Source organism: Heterodontus francisci, chromosome 2 (genome assembly GCF_036365525.1).
Source record: "Heterodontus francisci isolate sHetFra1 chromosome 2, sHetFra1.hap1, whole genome shotgun sequence".
Lineage (NCBI taxonomy): Eukaryota > Metazoa > Chordata > Chondrichthyes > Heterodontiformes > Heterodontidae > Heterodontus > Heterodontus francisci.
In genome coordinates this window covers 78297364-78309736 of record NC_090372.1, presented here as the reverse complement: position 1 = coordinate 78309736, position 12373 = coordinate 78297364, and the positions used below count along the sequence as shown (strand labels likewise).

Below are 12373 nucleotides of genomic sequence, written 5' to 3'. Positions count from 1 at the left end.
GCACACTGACATGTTGTGAGCTACTGCCCATGGAGATCACAGCCGATTCATGTCCCACCCGATAGCCACACTTCCAGCAATAGCTGCTGAGGGACAGATCCAGAAACGAAACTTTGGTTGACTTTTGCACCTCTCCAATTCAGAAGTTCTGAGGCCAAATGTGGCACCTCATTACAATTCTGATTAAGATCAGTTAACTACACGGAGTACAGGTTGAACCATCAAGCCCAAAACTTGACTAAGAGCAAAATCTGGTGGTCGGCTGTAAGTGTGGTATAGGAAAATGTAAAAAAAAAACTTTTTAAAAATTAGGTAAATTATGTAAATTGCCAGGCTCATTCGATTCAACTGGTATATGGTGTACATATATTTTGAAACAATCTCATTTCCTCTCTGTCAATACAAGATTTCCTCACTCCTACCTTTTCTTTTTTCCAGCTCTTTGTGTAGATGCTGAAGATTTAAATTTAGTAGCCCAGTCTCCTTATTATTGTTCTGTTTTTGTATCAGTTTGCATCTACATTGGGAGACTTTCATATAGTTTTCAATTATAATACAAGAAATTGTCTGCACTCTTAATTAACTGCTTGCATTATTTATATTTCTATAGCTGGAACAGGTTGCTCCTCTCCTTACTGGTGCTGCTGAACTTCTTTATATGGCCATGGTAGTTTTGCAGCCATTGAAATATTTTCACTCAGTCCAAATTTGGTATTTAACTGTAAACCCTGCAGAAATCCACAAAAAATTGACAAAAACTCAGACTGTTGTTGCTTGGTTGCCACTAAAAATATAAAATGAGCAGCATCTTCATAAGACAGGACTGTCCAGGCTAAAAGAAAAAAATAGGTCTAAGCCCTAGACCAAATCTTGGAGATTTCCAGTCTGTATGGCTGATTGCTACACTAAAACATGGTGCATTTAGCCACTGGGCCATCACCAGGAGGATAACACATTACCTTAAAGGGAAACATCATACCCTCAAACAGTTCATTAACATCTAACCACATCCAAGCACCAATTCGCTTAGTTGTCAGAGAAATTCAAATTTCTCACTCTCTCCATCACTCCTTACCTCCTCACTGTTAGAAGATGCCTGATTCCCTATGCTACATGTGACTAGTGTTAATGTTGCAACACATAACACCATTTATAAGGTCATATTTTAATAAAGTATATGGGAAAATATTTTATATTGAAAGTACTTCCTCTTCCCCAAAAGGGTGAGATGTCTTTATTCCTCAGAAGGTAATGGGTCATATATTGCTATAGCAGGTCATCTGACAGGGTCTGCCATTAGTTAAACTTGCCCTTGCACGTTTCGGTTTTCTAATTTTATGCATGACAAGTTAATGAATTTGCAAACTGATTAACAGCACAGTGAGGGAAACAGGGCATCTTGGACGTCAGTGAACAGGGCAAGAAACTATGTATCTCCTTAACCTATCAGATTGAAGGTTTAAGAAATCAACAGTGCAAGAAAAGAGAAGGAAGTGTAAATTGGAATGGGTGAATTCAACCTCAAATCAGGTATTGAAAGATAAATAAAGAGGGGGAAAGAAAGAAAGGATTGAGAGAAAGAGAAAGAGAAAGTGCGCGACAGAGATGGAAAAAGATAGAAAAGAAAATTAAAAACAGTTTTTCAAATTTTACATTTTTTAAATCGCCAACAATTTAAACATGAAGAAATAAGACTCCACATTTGTAATGGTTAATTATTAGTGCCAGAGAGGTTGATTGGCAGCAATTAACAGTTATCAGATCATTAAAAGTGTACTTAGAATTGAAATTATGAGGCTTAACTTTCTGTGGTGAGTTTAGTTCATATCTACTACAAATTCAGCAAATTCATGCCACACGCCATTCAATGCATTTCAATGGTGAAGTAAACAGTGAGATGTCATTTTCAGGATCCTAATGGTGGAGCGATGAAACACGGACAGCAGCTTTTAGATATCGACATTTAAACACACATCTCTCCTTGCCTGATGTTGCGAAATCATTTCCACACCTTGCGCATAAATAATAGCCAGTACCATTAGCCTCACCGTTATTGTGACAGCAAAATTTGGTTCAATATTTAATCAGATTTATAATTTTTAACACTGCGGAGTTAATTATTTGGCATTACAAAGAACAAGGGGCGGCACAGTGGCGCAGTGGTTAGCACCGCAGCCTCACAGCTCCAGCGACCAGGGTGCAATTCTGGGTACTGCCTGTGTGGAGTTTGCAACTTCTCCCTGTGTCTGCGTGGGTTTCCTCCGGGTGCTCCGGTTTCCTCCCACATGCCAAAGACTTGCAGGTTGATAGGTAAATTGGCCATTATAAATTGCCCCTAGTATAGGTAGGTGGTAGGGAAATATAGGGACAGGTGTGGATGTGGTAGGAATATGGGATTAGTGTAGGATTAGTATAAATGGGTGGTTGATGGTCGGCACAGACTCGGTGGGCCGAAGGGTCTGTTTCAGTGCTGTATCTCTAAACTAAACAAATTTTGGGAGCATATTTAATCAATACGAAATATGTAAATTTATTTTTCCTTTAAAAGTGCAAGTCTAATTATAAACTATAAAGAAGCAATGGTTCGGAAAGGATCCCAGCATCCCAATGTTTCAAATTGTTTAAATAGTACTTAAAAAAAAAATTTTGCTCATCAAGGAATGTCAGTGTTGGGAATAAAACACCTGTTCTTTTTGCAGGGCCAGGTCAGCATCAAGCATAACCTGAAAAGAAACAGTACGGACTAGAAATGTGAAGATTAAAGCTCTGCCTAACAATACACAGCCTCAACTTCAGAACAGCACCCTCCCGTGCACCAGTACAAGTTTCCCATTTCCCATTTAACCTTCTGGTGTCTCAGGATACCACTATTTCTACTGCAAAATCCTGCCCAGTGTCTTATTAGCTGTCCTTTCGCTCGTTCTATAGTTATATTTCTTATTGTTTATAAGCTTGGTTTATAATCTTGAAAATTGTTAGTCATGGCTGTTTTGACAAAAATGGAGATATGATCAATGACAGAGTTTCAGAAAATGCGACAATTTTAACTATGCTAATTTAACTTCAAGGGCTGGCAAGAAGCTTGGGACTGTGGATGAGTGAAGAGATTCAGTGGCCCAAGTACCAAAATCACTAAATGGTGGTGAACAGGTACAAAGAAATTGCAAAGGCTAATTAAATGTTGGCCTTTACCGCAAGTGGGTTGGAATATAAAGGGGTGGAAGTTATGTTACAGTGGTACAGAGCTCTGGTTAGGCGCAATCTCGGGGTACTGCATTCAGGACGGATATAATGGTCTTGGAGGGGCTGCAGAGCAGATTCATCAGGATGATAACAGAAAATGCTGGAAATACTCAGCAGATCTGGAAGATTCTGTGGAGAGAGAAACAGAATTAATGATCAACAAAAGGTCATCAATCTGAAAAGCTAACTCTATTTCTCTCTCCACAGATGCTGCCTGACCTGCAGAGTATTTCCAGCACTTTCTGTTTTTATTTCAGACTTCCAGTGTCTGCAATGTTTTGCTTTTGATACTGGGGCTAAAAGGGTTAAATTGTGAAGAAAGGTTGCATAGAATGGTTCCGAAGAAGGGTCACTGACCCGAAACGTTAACTCTGCTTCTCTTTCCACAGATGCTGCCAGACCTGCTGAGTGGTTCCAGCATTTCTTGTTTTTATTTCAGATTTCCAGCATCCGCAGTATTTTGCTTTTATTATTGCATAGAATATCCTTGTGCTACCTTGAACATAGCATCTAATTGAGGTGTTTATAATGATTAAAGGATTTGATAGGGTAGATAGAGAGAGTGAAGTCCAGAACAAGGGGACAAAACCTTAAAATTGGAGCTAACCCATTCAGGGGTGATGTCAGAAAGCATCTCAATACACAAAGAGTGGTGGAAATCTGGAACTCTCTCCGCATAAAAGGCAGAGTTGAGACTCGTTCCATTGAAAATTTCAAAACTGACTTTGATATATTTTTGTTAGGCAAGGGTATTAAGGGTTACAAATCCAAGGTGGGTAGATGGTCAATCATAATCTAATTGAATGGCGAAAAGTGATGTCATTGAAACTTGCAAAATTCTTACAGGACGTGACAGGGTAGATGTGGATAGAATGTTTCCTCGGACTGGTGAATCTAGAACCAGGGTACACAGTCTCAGAATAAGGGGCAGGCCATTTAATACTGAGATGAGGAGGAATTTCTTTACTCAGAGGGTGTGAATCTGTGGAATTCTCTACCTCAGAGGGCTGTGGAAGCTCAATCATTGAGCATATCCAAGACAGAAATCGATAGATATCTGGATACCAATTACATCAAGGGATATGGGGATAGTGGGGAAAAATGGTGTAGAGGTAGATGATCAGCCATGATATGTTTGAATGGCAGAGCAGGCTCGATGGGCTGAATGGCCTACTCCAGTTCCGGTGTACTCTCAGATACAGTGGGGTAATTTTAACTTATGATGATAGTGTAAAGAGGACAATATCTGATATGTTGAAAGCAAAACCAGGCAAAATGTATAATAGGTAACTGATCCAACTTCATCCATTTTACACTATCACCCACTCTTTCCAACTACTTTCTCTAATTGTGTTATTAATATTAAAACAAAAAGTGTTATTCAAATATACTATTCTTTTTAGAAAAAGGTTAAGGTTATTCATAACTGATTTTTAATGATCTAGCAGAACTTAAATCAGAAAGACTGAGATGTTTCAAACTAGTATGCTTCAACCTTCATTTCACTGATGTAGACCTCACTTCCAAATGTGCCAATGAACAAAGTGCTATGTGAACTTGCTTGTGTTAATGAGATAAATTTCAGCATTGTGAGAAATGTAGCAGTACCTCATAACATTAAGGCATATAGTCAGCAGGATCCATATTAACAACAGGATTAAGCTCAAGTGTTAATCTCTTAAGGACTATAACAACCAGGGAGGAATGACAGCAACATAAATTATTTATTGATTTTTTGGGGTTTCTAACCTGCTAGAGAAAGCATTAATAAAGGATTGTTAATTAATATAATTGTAAAGGCATGATACTTAAACTTTAAGCTTTAGTTACACCATGTGATTTTTTATAGAAACATTTAAATGAGTGTAAGTTAAATTCTATAACAACTGAGGGCTTTAGGTTTTAGAAAAATAAAAGTTGTTTAAAATTGAGGTATTGTACAACCAATTCTGAATAACAAACAAAGGAACACAAAGCACACACTTTACTGTATTTGATGCATGGCCCTATCTGGGTGAGTGATGCAAATCTCCAGTGAAATAATTTGGAAAGAAGTTTGTAAGAGATTGCTCCGAAGACAGCAAGTTTTTTTTCAATTGGTTTTGCAGTGTGTTTGGTTTACCTACTAAAAGTAGATAGTTTAATATCTATCAGGTTCAGCAGTGTTTAAAGCTCTGTATGTTACATGTAACATGTGCTAAACAACCCCTGAATATGAAGCAATTCTTTTCAGGACAATTCTTGTAGAAAAAGTTGAAAAGTTCATACTGTGGCTAAAAACGGAGATTTTCATTCTTAATACTTATTCATTGGAAAGTGCAGGTTTGCGGCCAGCAAGCCCTAGAACACTGAACAAATAAATACCCAATCTAGTTGTCAGTGTTGCTCTCACTCTGTAACAAGTGGTCCTTGCAAATAGTTTTCCTGTCAATTTACCTCAAAAAGGTCCAAAGTTCATACTTGTGTGTAGGGAAAATAAATTCATAATTACTGAGATAGCCAGCAGAATAAGTAGTTTAAAGTAGCTCAGATTGTTTCATTGTATACTGTGGTATACTGCGAGTGGTGGGAAAGTTTAATATGGTAGTGAAAACAACTTTCGAAAATATTATTTTATATTATTTTAATTGGTAGCTTTGTTGGCTATCTATTTTGATTAGTTTTTGAACTTCGTGATTGGCGCTTTTCATTCCCACTTGCTACTCGCTGACTGTTAAGATAATTTGTGATTTGTTGCTCTTTCACAAAACAACATCTGAGCCAATCAGGAGGCGCGATGGCCGAAAGCAAACAACATAAGCACAATATGACAGATAGCAAATGTGTCTGGCATTTATTATATTGTCATATGTAGGAATAGATTGTATGTAGAATAAAGATTATACCTTATACCTTACTAATAAACAATATACGGATTCAGCTGCGATGCCATGCTATTGGAATATAAAAGGACTTTCCTTGCCTGTGCTCTGGATTCTTATGAAGTTGAAGGTAGAGTTCCTTCACAATGATACTGTCAGGTTTCTCCAACTTACTGTCCACTGTAACGTGGGAGGAAAAAACACAGAAACCTTGTGAAACACCGGATTTTCTTGGGTTTTTTTCCTACAGTTGCCGCGGACAGGCAGGAATCTGAAACCCCATTATTCTGATCAGGGACAAACGTAGCTACTTTACAATCTCTCAGCGCAAATGTATCTGGATGAACTTTTTCCAGAATTGGCAGCTGACTACTACCCTAGGCTTTACTTAACATAAACTAATTTCCTATAAATTCTCTTGCTAAGTACAAGATTAAAAATTTATAAATAATGGCAGAATCTACATTTAATTTGCATCCATCCAAAATTTATATATTGTTTTAAATTATACTTTATAACACCCCCAACACCGTGCACCCACATAAAACCATCAGTACTAAATGATAAAGAGAAATGTCCTGTATAGCTGATTTAGGGACGGGGGGTGGCGGAAGAGTGAGGCTTGCTAAAAACGACACTACTGCTATCAAACCACTGAAAATATTAAGCTCCAATACCTGCTGCAATAAGAAAACAAATACCAATTAAAAATAACCTACTTACAAGTCATCAACCCGCGTACAAGTAAAGACAGGGAAATAAATGCTTACCGAGCAAAGGAAGCCTCCCGCACAGTCTATTGCTCAACAAAATGAGACACTTTTCTGGCAGGTGGAATTGAGACAAACTGGTTCAAAATATGAAGTTACTTGTCCTGTTCTCAGAAGCTGAACCAGTTCCTTCCAGCTCGCGTTCTGAAAGCCCAGTACAGCCTCAGCTGTCAGTCAGGCACGGGGAGGCGGAGCCTCATTGCACCTGCCCTCTCACCGACAGCTGTCAATCAGTCTCGGGGAGGCGGAACCTCATTGCACCTGCCCTCCCACCGTCAGGTGTCAATCAGTCTCGGGGAGGCGGAGCCTCATTGCACCTGCCCTCCCACCGTCAGGTGTCAATCAGTCTCGGGGAGGCGGAGCCTCATTGCACCTGCCCTCTTACCGTCAGCTGTCAATTTAAAGTGACATCCACCACGCAGGCTACGTCTGACAAGCACCGAATCCACCAGAGGAAAGAGGATCAAACATTCCTGGTGACATTGAAACTCCAAGGAATAAATCTTAACCAATGCAGTCAATCAGACCAGCACGTTTAGGAGGGAGAGGAATGATTGATAAAATGAGAGAGTTTGAACTCTGTTTTCCTGCATCAAAAGAAGTTTTGAGACTCCTAACCACAAAGAGTCCTTTCTGATGAAAGGTCATTGAGCTGAATGTTTCTTTTTCCACAGATGTTCTCTGACCTGCTCAGTATTTCCAGCATTTTCTGTTTGCATCAAGTTTCTAGCATTTGCAGTATTTTATTTTCGTCTCACTGGGCTGTTTCCCTTTAGTGGTCCAGTCAGAACAGAACCATAGGACGGAATATTTCCACGGGCTTGGAACCCCAACATAGTAAAGACCGGCTCTGGTCTGTAAACGAAACCCGACCTGAGCCCGTCAGAACCACATCTGACCCCAAGCCCGACCTGGCCTGAGTCCTTACAATTTTTCCTGTGCCCGACCCGACCATCAGTTAACCTACCTTCCGTTTTTCACTTTGTTGCTGATCTACACAAGCTTAAAATAACTGTAACAAAACCACCTTTCTAGTCAAAAAATTAAATTAACAGTGGAGTTATTTACCTGAGGTTGTAATAGAGCGTGTCCGACCCGACCCAAGCCCAAATGCCGGACCCGGAAGTGCGACCCAACCCGAACCTGACACATGTCATTGGATCCTGTCGGGTTTGGGTTGGGTAGCCAGCCTTTACAACATAGGGACCAAATGGGGGTCCTGAACCCGCACTTGCCTGGAGCCAGACTGGCAAAGCTATTTTGCTGGAGGTGGCCTCCTAATTGGCTGCCTCTGAGCTCGCTGTCTCATTAAGGATGGTGGGGGCGGGGGTGTTCCCGATACTGCTGGCCCAATCACATTGCAGGTGGCTCTGATGCCTCGTCAGCCCCACCACTCAACATGGAGGCAACCTTGGTGAGGTAAGTTTAAAATAAAAATTCAGAGGGACCAAGCATGCAGGCATTACTCTCATTATCCCTCTCTGTTACCTCATCAAAATCGCAATCAATTTAATTAAACATGATTTGCCTTGAACAAGTCCTTGCTGGATTTCCTTAATTAATTCACACTTGTCCAAGTGACTATTAATTGTATCCTGGATTATCATTTCTAAAAGCCTTCCCACCACTGAGGTTAAACTGACTGGCCTGTAGTTGCTGGGCTTATCCTTACATCCTTTTTTGAACAAGAGTGTAATATTTGCAATTCTCCAGTCCTCTGGCACCACCCCTGTATCTAAGGAAGATTGGAAGATAATGGCCAGTGCCTCCACAATTTCTTCATTTACTTCCCTCAGTATCCTCAGATGCATTCCATCCGGTTCTGGTGACTTATCAACATTAAGTACAGCCAGCCTATCTAATACATCCTCTTTATCAATTTTTAGCCCATCCAGTGTCTCAACTGCCTTTTCTTTCACTATGACATTGGCAAATCTTCTTTCTTGGTGAAGACGATGCAAAGTACTCAATTAGTGCCTCAGACATGCCCTCTGCCTCCATGCATAGATCCCCGTTTTTGGTCCCTAACCAGCCCCAGCCCTCATTTTACTATTTATTCCCTTTTATGTTATGTTCTCTCTTTGCCTTTCTTATTTATTTTTTCACTTCAGCACTGAATTTTCTCTTCAGCCTGGTTCTCACTTGTATTATCAACCTGACATCTGTCACAGGCACCCTTTTCTGCTTCATCTTACTCTTTATCATTTTTGTCATCCAGGGAGCTTTGGCTTTGCTTATGCTGCCTTTCCCCTTCATGGGAATGTACCTCAACTGTACCCAAACTATCTCCTCTTTAAAGGCAGCCCATTGTTCCATTCGTTTTTCCTGCCAAACTTTGATTCCAATTTACCAAGGCCAGATCTCTTCTCACGCCATTGAAATTGGCCCTCTTCCAATTAAGTACTTTTACTCGAGATTTCTCCTTGTCCTTTTCGAGAGATAGCCTAAACTTATGATTCTATGATCACTGTTCCCTAAATCTTTTCCTACTGACACTTGATCCACTTGACCCACCTAATCCCACAAAACCAGATCCAGCAATTCCTCCTTCCTTATTGGGCCAGAAACATAACTGATCAAGATAATTCTCCTGAACACACTTCAAAAATGGAAGTAAGTCCCTGTTAGTTTGTGCTTCCGTTCAAAGTTGTTTTCTTATCTCCTTGAAAGGCCAGAGGATGGGGGCATGAGAGGTAGTGGGGGCAGAAGTGGGGGTGGGGGGAGTCCTCAGTTGTATAGGCTTGTATGAAAGGGCTCCAGGCAAAGTTTAAAATGGGGAAGTTTTTTTGATGAGAATCCATGATAGATAAAACTGTAGGGGGAGAATTGTCTCCTGTTCTCCCACTCTAACTTCACGGGTGGCACAGTGGCGCAGTGGTTAGCTCCAGGGACCCGGGTTCGATTCTGGGTACTGCCTGTGTGGAGTTTGCAAGTTCTCCCTGTGACTGTGTGGGTTTTTGCCGGGTGCTCCTGTTTCCTCCCACAGCCAAAGACTTGCAGGTGATAGGCAAATTGGCCATTGCAAATTGCCCCTAGTGTAGGCAGGTGGTAGGGAATATGGGATTACTGTAGGGTTAGTATAAATGGGTGGTTGTTGGTCGGCACAGACTCAGTGGGCCGAAGGGCCTGTTTCAGTGCTGTATCTCTAAATAAATAAATGGCGTAAAGTACCATTTTACCTGTTTTTGCTTTTCTCTGGCAGTTCTACTGATATTCTGTCAAAGAAAATTCCAGGTGGTAGCATTTAATTGTGAATTTGTTTTGCCCCATAACATGGCTTTTATATGGTATCTAACAATAAACAGTAAATGATCTTACTAGAGCTGTCATTGGAGATGTACACCACAATCTCCACTGCAGATGACTGATTTTTTTCAGAAATATAGAATCATAGTATATTACAGCACAAAAGGAGGCCATTCAGCCCATCATGTCTGTGCTGGCTCTTTAGAAGAGCAATCCACTTAGTTCCACGCCCCAGCTCTTTCATCATATCACTGCAATTTTGTTTCTCCTTCAAGTATTTATCCATATCAGGATAGTATTGTTAAATGGGGAAAGAGACAAGGGGAGGTTCCTTTAACAATAATTCTCAGTGATCCTCGTGCCTACCAACGCAGCCCACTGTCCTCATTCCCCCATTCTTGTTATAAGAGCTTGATAACTAATTACTTTTAAACTGCAAAATCTTGTTGTCTACATTTTGCTATTTCAGTTACATTTTCTGATACTTTGTGTAAATTTCTAAAGCTATACTTTTTTCTGAATTGAGTGACATGACAACTGTGTGTAACTGGTGCCAAGGACAGTTGCCTAATGATTTTGACCCTGGTTGGTTTCTGAAAACTAAAAAGACGTGACGAAATTGGTCTGCAGATACAAAGACAAGTTATAAATCCCTTTGCCCTAATTCATGCTCCAGCACTCACACAGTTTTGTCAGTGCTTTGTCAAAATCAATATTTCAATTTGTTAATCTAGGATTGCTGAATATTAGCAGATCTAAGCAGGACTTTTTGAGGTTATATTGAATTGCAAATGGAATTCAACCCAGAGATGTGTGAGGTGATGCATCTGGGGAGGTCAAACAAGGCAAAGGAATACACGATTAATGGGAGAATACTGAGAGGTGTAGAGGAAGTGAAGGACCTTGTAGTAAATGTCCACAGATCCCTGAAGATAGCAGGACAGGTCAATAAGGTGGTTAAGAAGGCATATGGAATTCTTTGCTTTATTGGTTGAGATATAGAATATAAGAGCAGGGAGGTTATGCTGGGACTGTATAAATCATTGGTTAGGCCACACCTTGAGTACTGTGTGCAGTTCTGGTCACCTCATTACAGAAAGGATGTAATTGCACTAGATAGGACACAGAGGAGATTTACAAGGATGATGCCAGAACCGGAAAAGTGCTGCTATGAGGAAAGATTGGATAGTCTGCAGTTGTTCTTCTTGGAACAGAGAAAGCTAAGGGGAGATTTGATTGAAATGTACAAAATTGTGAGGGAGCTAGATAGAATGGATGTGAAAGGCCTATTTACCTTAGCAGAGGGTGGCTATGGGGCATAGATTTAAAGTGATTGGTAGAAAGATTAGAGGGGAGATGAGGAAAATTCTTTTAACCCCAAGGATGGTGGGGTCTGGAACTCACTGCCTGAAAGGATAGTAGAGACAGAAACCCTCAACTCATTTGAAAGGTGTCTGGATATGCACCTCAAGTGTCGTAACCTGCAGGCCTATGGACCAAATGTTGGAAGGTGGGATTAGACTCCATGGCTTGTTTGTCGGCTGGAGCAGACACAATGGGCCAAGTGGCCTCTTTCTGTGCCATAAACTTTCTATGATTCTATGAATTCTGCTGAGAGTGGTACCTGAAACATTGCCCAATTGATTATTCATCTGTGAACCTACACAGTTGCTCAGTCCTATCTTGTCCTCACTCAATCAGGCTTGTACCTTTTAAGCAAGTAACACTAGATTATGATCAGGAGCAGTGACATCAACAATATTTCCTTCACTGGCCCAGAGCCACTGAAAGAAAGATCTACATTTAATTCATGCAATATCACATCTCTTGGAAATGTCTTAAAGTTATTTTCAATGAATGACATTGAAGTGCAGTGACTATTATGTAGGCAAACACAGCAGCCATTTTGTACACAGCAAGATTCTACAAAAAACAATAAAAGGAATGATTAGTTAATCTTTTTGGGGATGTTGGTTGAGGGAAATGTTGGCCAGGATATCATATTCTAACATTTTAAATTTTAATCTTTATAGTTGCACCCCTTCTTATTTCTGTAAATCTCCTTCAGTCTTATAAACCCCTCCTTTGCCCTTTCCATTCGTCTGACTATGATCTCTTGTTTATCCCCTCTCTCTTTGCCTTTGGCAGCTGTGTCTTCAGATGTTTACATCCGACTCTCTGGAATTTCTGCCCTACCCTCCTCCCTCATCTCCTTTCTTCCTTTAAAATCCTCCTTAAAACCCATTCCTTTGA

At 40.3% G+C, this 12373-nt stretch overlaps 1 protein-coding gene across 1 annotated transcript in view; it reads right to left on the bottom strand.

The window, feature by feature from the left end:
- Positions 1-7001, bottom strand: part of LOC137379640 (WAS/WASL-interacting protein family member 3-like) — a 106338-nt gene extending 99337 nt beyond the window's left edge. The window contains exon 1 of the mRNA XM_068050768.1: positions 6875-7001. The gene's annotated coding sequence lies outside the window, so the exon portion shown is untranslated. The remainder of the gene's footprint in view (positions 1-6874) is intronic.
- Between the last annotated feature and the right edge of the window lie 5372 nt (positions 7002-12373).